Source organism: Pseudoliparis swirei, chromosome 10 (genome assembly GCF_029220125.1).
Source record: "Pseudoliparis swirei isolate HS2019 ecotype Mariana Trench chromosome 10, NWPU_hadal_v1, whole genome shotgun sequence".
In the NCBI taxonomy this organism is placed as follows: domain Eukaryota; kingdom Metazoa; phylum Chordata; class Actinopteri; order Perciformes; family Liparidae; genus Pseudoliparis; species Pseudoliparis swirei.
The window spans coordinates 8,574,077-8,583,866 of record NC_079397.1 but is presented as its reverse complement, the minus strand read 5'-3'; positions in this window follow the sequence as shown (position 1 = coordinate 8,583,866).

The window sequence follows — 9,790 nt, the reverse complement described above, 5'->3', positions numbered from 1 at the left end:
GGCATTTCAGGCACCGCACTAAGTTGGTTTAAATCCTATTCATCAGATCGATCTCAGTTTGTATTTGTAAACGATGACGCCTCGATAACCACCAACGTTAGTCACGGAGTTCCACAAGGTTCTGTGCTTGGACCAATTTTATTTACCTTATACATGCTTCCTTTGGGCAATATTATCAGGAAACACTCCATGAACTTTCATTGTTATGCAGATGAGACCAGAGGAGAACAACCAGCTATATAAAATAAACTGGATTGAATTGAACATTGACATACTATCGCATCCAGCAGACATGGGAGCATTGACATTTGGGTTTCTGTCCACCTGAACAATGCAAGTCCGATATTTATTCCTCTGTTTTGTTCTCCTCGTTTGGATGTATAAAAAAACCCAGATCGGTGCAGCTTTAATTTATAATAATGACCCTTCTTTAAAATAGCCAAGTCAAAGCTGGAAGAGCCCTTTAAAGTCTGTGCTACGTCGACCCCTGCTCCGGGATTTCCTGCGTTTTTCTTTTCTACTAACAGCTGTAAGCTTTTTGGCCGCAAAACTCCTTCTTCTTCTGTCACTCTATTTATAGCGACCAGGACAGGATGCTGCACACAATACACTTGGAAGTGCCACACCCGCGACCAGGGCCCCGCTTGGAGTGACCCGCGAACAATCCTCGCCCCCTGGCTCCACGGCCAGAAAACAATGGCCTCGCCTCCCCACCCCCACACAACCCCCACTCCATGCTTTCTGACCTCCACCCACCCTCCAGTGAATCCACACACAGTACTGGATCGTCAGCATACATGTGTAGTTACACGTAGACAATCTAAATAACATAGATATTATGTGAGCATTCTTTTTTTTTTTTTTTTACATGATAGAGCTTATTTATTGCAAATCCCAGTCATTTTATAAACCGCGCTGTGTTGCTTTAGATTCTTGACTCCCTGGCATGATACACCCCGTGTGGTGAAAACATCCAACAGATAAGTACGGCTATGTTCATTTAGTGTTACCAACTCTCAGTACATCACAAAAGGAATCTTTTGTTGAAAACTGGGAAAACCCGGCATCTTCTCCAACTCGTCACCATTTCAAGGCAGTGAATGATTATCCCTTTAATCCCCCCGTAAATCTTAACGGACACAAAACTCATAATCTAGGGTTTAGTCCCACGTTCAGCACGCGGGCTCAGTCGCCGTAATATAAACAAACGCTCTCCTTCAGGAGTTTCTCTCCCACAACTCCCAGTCAATGAAGGCAGCGTTGGGGTCCAATGTTTCCTTGAACACGACCCGGGGCTGCAGACTGACGCACTGAGTTATCGCAGTGACCAAGTCTTTATCATCATCAGCCTATTACTCATCAGTAATAGAGAAAATTAAGAACAACCCCAGGTTTTTCTTTAGCACTGTAGCCCGGCTGACAGAGAGTCACAGTTCTGTGGAGCCGAGTATTCCTATAGGACCTCAGTAGTAATGACTTCATGAACTTCTTCAATGAAAAGATGTTTTTTCTCCCATCAAACTAGACCAACTGTCTTAAACGGTTTTTAGTTCTAATACGTCTACCTGTCTCTTGGACCCCATCCCGACGAGGCTGCTTAAAGATGTTTAGCCTTTAATTGGCAGCTCTCTATTAGATATTATCAATGTGTCTCTGCTAACAGGCCACGTACCACATTCCTTCAAAGTAGCTGTAATTAAACCTCTCCTGAAGAAGCCCACTCTGGATCCAGAGGTGTTGGCTAACTACAGACCGATCTCGAACCTCCCCTTCCTCTCCAAGATCCTTGAGAAAGTAATCGTAGATCAGTTGTGTGACTTTCTACATCATAATAGTTTATTTGAGGAGTTTCAGTCAGGATTTAGAAAACACCACAGCACCGAGACAGCACAGGTGAAAATTACAAATGACCTCTTAATGGCAGCAGATAAAGGACTCATCTCTGTACTGGTCTTGTTAGACCTTAGTGCTGCATTCGACACCATTGACCATGACATCCTGTTACAGAGACTGGAGCAGTCGATTGGCATTTCAGGCACCGCACTAAGTTGGTTTAAATCCTATTTATCAGATCGATCTCAGTTTGTATTTGTAAACGATGAAGCCTCGATAACCACCAACGTTAGTCACGGAGTTCCACAAGGTTCTGTGCTTGGACCAATTTTATTTACCTTATACATGCTGCCTTTGGGCAATATTATAAGGAAAAACTCCATAAACTTTCATTGTTATACAGATGATACTCAATTATATCTATCAATCAAACCAGAGGAGTCCAACCAACTCACTATCAGGCTGCTCTAATAAGTCTCTTAGGTAACTCCAGTTGATCCAGAATGCTGCAGCTCGTGTTCTCACTAAAACTAAGAAAAGAGATCAAATTACTCCTTTATTAGCTGCTCTGCACTGGCTCCCCGTAAAATCAGAATCACATTTAAATTTCTTAAAAAAAAAAAAATTGTTTCTCATGTTTGGGAGTTTTTCCTGATCCGATGTGAGGTCAAAGGTCAGGGATGCCGTATGTGTAAAAATTTGTAATTTGTGACAATGGGATGTACTAAATAAACTGAATTGAATTGAATCGTCTAGTTCCACCTGTCTCTTAGGTGTGGCTTCTTTTTTTGGTGCGACCCCGCCGACCCCGAGCTGTCACCGACGCGTCTGTTTCTTAGTGGACGACAGCGACTGTTGTCAGAGCCAATGGGTTGTTTTTGCCTTGCCACACTCATTGCAGACACACACACACACACACACACCATACACATGCTCACACAGGCACAGACTGCCTAACCTCTTGTCGTCGTCTCAAGAGGTTCACTTGAATTAAATCACAATGATTTGGACAATAAGCGGTCTAATTGGCTCAGTGACATATGAGAACAAACTTTAACTTTAAAGCTACACAGTACTTTTAAATGACCAAATCCATGAAATTATTTCGTGTCACGTGAATAGTAGCAGTGGCAGCAGGCAGGAAAGAAAGAAAAATAACTTTGGATACACCGATTTTGTGCCAGATTATTATTCTGGGCTGTTGCCAAATTTGACCATCCTTAATTTAAATAAGTAACAAATGTCCTTCTGTTTATCCAAACCGTGATATTAACCACTGCCTCCGTTATACATCTCAAACTGTAACTGAGAACTGAGAACGTATTTCCTTATTTTGGAAAGATTATTTGAGGGACCGTTTCATTTTTAATTACTAGCATTTTTATAATTGTACAACAACAGTAGAAATGAGAGATTATAGGATACAAGGGGAAATGCAAAAGGATTGTTTTCACAGCCCTTCAGTGGCCCTGAAAATAATACAGATGTAGGAACAATAAGCAAATATAAAAATAAACATGGAATTATTAGTGATATTGATTGATTGATTGATTGATATATTTATTTGTCGTTTGCCAGAGTACAGGTACAAAAGCATCGAAATTACAAGAAAGGGTGGATGAAAGATTACAGCATAACATGAGGGAAGAAGGCGAGAAAAAACACCAACCCCCCGACTATGCCCCGAGAGGGGTACAGTGTGGGAGCAGGAAAAAAACACCTTAGCACATAAGCACATACATTTTAGACATGACTTGCAACTGGGTGATCTAAGCCCATCCATTGGGGGCAGAAGGTAACCAGCACCGACAAGCAGCCAGCCGGTCCGGCGCCATCACAGCAGCGCCAGCCACAGCCCCGTCCGGTCACACTGGGGGTAAAAAGCAGGCGAAGGCGTGGGATGGGGGGAGGGGGGTAGTGAATGCAAATCAGTATTATTGAAAGTTCGTGTGTGCGTGTTCTGGTATGTCGTCCTCCCCCAGGCCACAACAGACAGATGATTAGTGTTTAGTTATTTTTTTGACAAGTAATATTGTTTAATTGTTGCTTATTTAGGTTGGATATTTTTGATATATTAGAATAGCCTTTTCTTATGATAGTTTTAGTTTTGTTTAATTCATTGTTGTTGTTTGAATATATAGTCTTTTGATTGTTCACTAATTGGGTAACAATGTGGGCTCCTGGGGTTATATGTAGGAGTAGGCAGGTACAGGACCAGCATGCACCTGGGGTTATATGTAGAAGTAGGTAGCTACAGGACCAGCATGCACCTGGGGTTATATGTAGGAGTAGGCAGGTACAGGACCAGCATGCACCTGGGGTTATATGTAGGAGTAGGCAGGTACAGGACCAGCATGCACCTGGGGTTATATGTAGGAGTAGGCAGGTACAGGACCAGCATGCACCTGGGGTTATATATAGGTGTGGGCAGGTACAGGACCATCATGCACCTGTTTTTTACCAGCGCAGGAGAGGCAGCGTTAGGAGTTCCTTTGTTCTTTTGTTTGTATGCTTGTTTTCTTCAGTTAAATCAATTATACGAATAATGGAATCCTGAATGGACAACGCTTTCTTTGGCTGCGTAACACTCCCAAGATGGAGTCCAAGACCAAACCATCCACTTTGAGAACGTCCTCTTCTGGCCCTGAAACCCCTGTGACCCCTGTGACCTCTGTGACCTCTGTCTGCACAGAGTGTGCGGCCCTCTTTCCTACGCGTGAAGGTCAGACAGCAGAGGGTGTGAGAACCGACCGGCCCTCCTTTCCCTGGCTCTTCCTTCTCCTTCTTGGCTCGCGTCGGCGACAGGAAACACTCGTGTTGATTATCTGACGCGAGAGTCGGCTGAAGGGACGGCCGCTGGTCTCCTGCCAGGTGCTGCCATTGTTCCCACTTTCGTTTAGGTGTACGACATCATTAGAGCCTCAGAGGAGTTTGTCTGCAGCATTTGAACCCCCCCCCCCCTTTCTGGATCGTGGTCCATGCCTACTACGAATTATTCATAATTTATGACATATTTATTGAATGTGTTTATGTAACTCTGTAACGCTGTTCATCTGGTCACATGACATCTATTGTGCATCTGGTCACATGACATCTACTGCTTCTGTCCATCCTGGAGAGAGATCCTCCTCTGTCGCTCTCCTGAAGGTTTCTTCCCTTTTTTCCCAGAGAAAGTTTTCCATTTTTTTGTTTTTAGATTTTTCTTGGGAGTTTCTCCTGATCCGATTTGAGGTCAAAGGTCAGGGGTGTCCTATGTGTACAGATTGTAAAGCCTCCGAGGAAAATCCGTAATTTTATATATTTGGCTGTATAAAATACACTGAATTGAATAGATATTTGACATAAAATATCGAAATAATAAGAAACTAGAATGGGTACTCGGTAGAGCGCATACCTTCGCATATCACAAGATTGGGCATTGGATTATGAACATTTTGGCATTAGTTGCATGCCAATTGGATAAAAATTGACCGTGTTATGGTAAAAAGAAGATTTTGACCTTTCCATGACCTTGACCTTGACCTTTGACCCGATTGATCCCAAAATCTAATCAAATGGTCCCCGGATAATAACCAACCAACCATCCCACCAAATTCCATGCGATTCGGTTTAAAACTTTTTTTGTTATGCGAATAACACGCATACAACTAAATAAATAAATACACGGCGATCAAAACATAACCTTCCGCATTTTCAATGCGAAGGTAATAAATAAGCCGTATAATATAGCGAACCTGTCTCAGGGTTCGGCTTCTATCCCCCTGAGACTCAGTGGTGGTCCCCGCCCCATCGTAGGGGGTCTCGCTGTCGGTGACAACCTGTCAATGGTGTGGCCAGAGGGTGGAGACTGGCTGAATTGTCCTTCCTTCCCCTGGCTGCACTGTTGTAAATAAACAACCGCCCCCCCCCCCCCTCCCCTCAACCCCTCCCATTCTCCCTCCCCCCAATGCAGGAACATGGCCCCACATAGGCCACAACATGGAGGGGATGAGACTGAAGAGACTCAGTTTTATTTCTCTGTCTGAGAAGTTATGATTCATATCAGTGGCATCATTTGACCCGCTTTAAGCCCCGACAACGGTGTAATAATAATTAATTAAAAAAATTATAATAATCGTTTTACAGTAAGGTTTTTGAGTCAAGTCTTAGACGATGTCATTAAATGTGTGCTGTTAACATGATATCAATAATTAATTTGTTTAACACCACATTACATCCATATAGTTTCATCAAAAACATCTCCATGCCACATGGGTTGGACAAAATAACAGGAACACCTGAGCAAAAGTAACATGATGGCAGCATATACTGCAAGTTTTTCCTGATCCGATGTGAGGTCAAAGGTCAGGGATGTCGTATGTGTAAAGATTGTAAAGCCCTCTGAGAATTTTTTTTAATTTGTGATATTGGGCTATACAAAATAAACTAAATTGAATTGAATCATTTTAATGGGATTGTGTTGTAAGGCGCTCAGTTGTATTGGTACAGTGTGTTTGTGCGTGGTTGTGTGTTTGTATGTAAGAGTGCGAGTGTGTGTGTGTGAGTGTTTGTTTGTTGGTGTGTGTGTGTGTGTGTGTGTGTGTGTGTGTGTGTGTGAGGATGTGTGTGTGTGTGTGTGTCTGAGCAGTCCCGCCAAACGTAGGAGAGTAAATAAATAATTGTAGCTGTCGCTCCGTTGGGACAAAGTCCCCGTTAGCCGGTGACAGACACACAAAGGCCCCACGTGCGACCATGCAAGAGCGGGCTACTCCCCCCCCACCGGCCGCCGCCGCTTCCCTTTCAGGCTTTCGGCTGACCCCCCCCCACCCCATCCTTGTCCCATTGAGAGAGGTAATTCAGCTCTCTGTGGGACTGGGGGAGGGTGGGGGGAGGGGAGGAGGAGGGTCTTCACTTTACATTGTGATGGGAGATGAGGAGCTGTGAATGTAAGAACACTTGGTGGGAATAAAAGAGATACGAGTGAATAGGAGGAGAGATGGAGGGGAGGGGACGTGAAGGGGGGGTTCTAAACCATCTAACGGCCGTATGGAAATGACTGACCACACACACACATACACACACACACAAACACCCTAGCTCACAGTATCCACAAACAACACACTCCCTGTCCTTGGAGACCAGACTGGTATGTGTGTTTATGCGAGTTGTGAGGTGAGCCGATGGTAAAAGTTAGAGCCCACCCTCCCCATCACACACACACACGCACACAAACACACACACACACACACACACATGACACACACGCATGACACAGCCCTCCACCGAGATAAATTAATGGAAGCAGGATAGTCTCTGAGACGACTGCAGCTGTGTATTTAAGAGAGATGTATATGCTAGGCATGTTGACATATGGAGATGAATGATCATAAATGATGACCAGTGTGGCTTCTATCAATTAATAAATGGCTCTATTAATTTTAATCTGTTTTCTGGTTTGAAATGTAAAACATTGGAAATATGACACTTTTCTTGTGATTTTGTTGCGTAGGAAATGAGCTGGAAACAATCATTTTAAAGGTAGGCTAAATAGACTACGTTATGATTTATCAGGGACATACGGTCAGGGGAGTCAGGTGAGGCAGAGCCTCACCTGTCATCATGAATAAAAAAAGTAAAAAATTAAAATTAAAAAATAAATAATGATAACATCAAATTTATATTAATATTTGTCCGCCGATCTTTATGTATGACTAATTTCAAACATGTTATAGTCAAAATCGCTGAATTTGCCTATTTCCTGTTCAAATACAGGATGAAACGAGAATTGAGGCGACGAGTCGAGCCTCACCACTGATTGCGCAATCCATCACAAGCTGGGTTGATGCATGCAATTGGCCCGTGCGGGTTGCCGTATCTCTGCATGTCGCCAATATAATGTTTGCAGATATGTTTATTTGCCCTGATTTCCCACAGTCTGGCTAAGGTCTTTAACCATTCCAGTTTAATGTTTGTAAGTGACATATTTAGTTTTGCTGATGGGAAATAAAGCCGCAGTGAAAAGGCGCAGGGTGAGGCAGATAATACTCTGCCTCACTGAAGGGGCGCTAGTGAGCCAACAGGTACTTGTTGCTGCTTCTTCTACGCTGAGGCGCCAAGCGAGTCAAGTCCGTTTGTTTTTGTATTTTGCTGCGCCAGACTGCCAACATGGAAGAGGATTATATATCTAAGCTTAACAATGTCTCAAAACTGGACTTTCAGTCAAAAATGGACGTGATTAACACAGGTAGACCGACGCCGGAGCTAAAAGGTTTGTTTCAAACTTTTTCTTACCTTTACGTATCTGTAATATGTACCGTGTGCGTGTGTGTGTGCGCATGTGTGTTGTGTGAAGAATGCTGATGAGACTTGAAATAACCAGTAGCCAATTGAATAAGCTACCCTTTTGGGTTTATATAATTGTAAATCTGACACTAAAGGAGTCAGTGCCTCACCAACCGTGAACCTCACCGCACGTCACTGTGATTTATACTGCATTTATTTTACAGATTAATAGTTTCATGTGTATCATATTATTTGCGTTTGTGTTGGGAAATAAAATATGAAAAGGTGTTAGCGAGCTGTAGCTCAGCGATGTTAGCGAGCTATAGCTCAGCGATGTTAGCGAGCTATAGCTCAGCGATGTTAGCGAGCTATAGCTCAGGGATGTTAGCGAGCTATAGCTCAGCGATGTTAGCGAGCTATAGCTCAGTGATGTTAGCGAGCTGTAGCTCAGTGATGTTAGCGAGCTATAGCTCAGCGATGTTAGCGAGCTATAGCTCAGTGATGTTAGCGAGCTGTAGCTCAGTGATGTTAGCGAGCTGTAGCTCAGCGATGTTAGCGAGCTATAGCTCAGCGATGTTAGCGAGCTGTAGCTCAGTGATGTTAGCGAGCTGTAGCTCAGCGATGTTAGCGAGCTGTAGCTCAGTGATGTTAGCGAGCTATAGCTCAGTGATGTTAGCGAGCTATAGCTCAGCGATGTTAGCGAGCTATAGCTCAGTGATGTTAGCGAGCTGTAGCTCAGTGATGTTAGCGAGCTATAGCTCAGTGATGTTAGCGAGCTATAGCTCAGCGATGTTAGCGAGCTATAGCTCAGTGATGTTAGCGAGCTATAGCTCAGCGATGTTAGCGAGCTATAGCTCAGTGATGTTAGCGAGCTATAGCTCAGTGATGTTAGCGAGCTGTAGCTCAGTGATGTTAGCGAGCTATAGCTCAGTGATGTTAGCGAGCTATAGCTCAGTGATGTTAGCGAGCTAAAGCTAAAAGTGACTGAAGCAGATTCTCTTTCCCAGAATGTGTAAAGGGAATACAACTACAATTGTAATGAAATCTAATCATATAGATTTATATAAAATATTGTTTGTAACAAATATAAAGTTGCCTTGCTGTGTAAGATAAAGTGGCCCAGTAGCCTAACAGTAAATATATACTGCGGCACATATGTATCAACAGAAAACTTTTTGGTGGGAAAACAATATGTTTGAGAAACATCTGGAATATGAAAAGAAGGAGAAAAAAACACAAACGTTATTTTTACGCATCGTGGTATATCTAACAATTAAAGGAAATATGTCTACTTTTAGTTCTTTTGGTAAACCAATCCTTTAGGAGAGCCTTGGTGTGTAGACATGTTTTGCAGGCACACAAAGACACACACAGACATACACACACACACACACACACACACACACACACACACACACACACTAATGGAGCAGCTACTCTGTGTTTCTAAAGCCTGAGAAATGAGGGGAGTTAACACAAAGTGATGATGCAGATGAAAAAGAGTGCTGAGACAGTGCGGAGCAACAGATGAAGGGAGGTTAGGAATGAGGAGGCTCAGGACGACGGAGGAGGAGGAGGAGGGCGATCAACGGTACCAGCCGCGGGCCTGATTAATGGACACCTGGGTGTGCAGTGCGGCATGCTGGGTAGGAGGGAGTGAGTGTGAGGTTACGGTCGAGGTGAAGGCAAGCAGGCT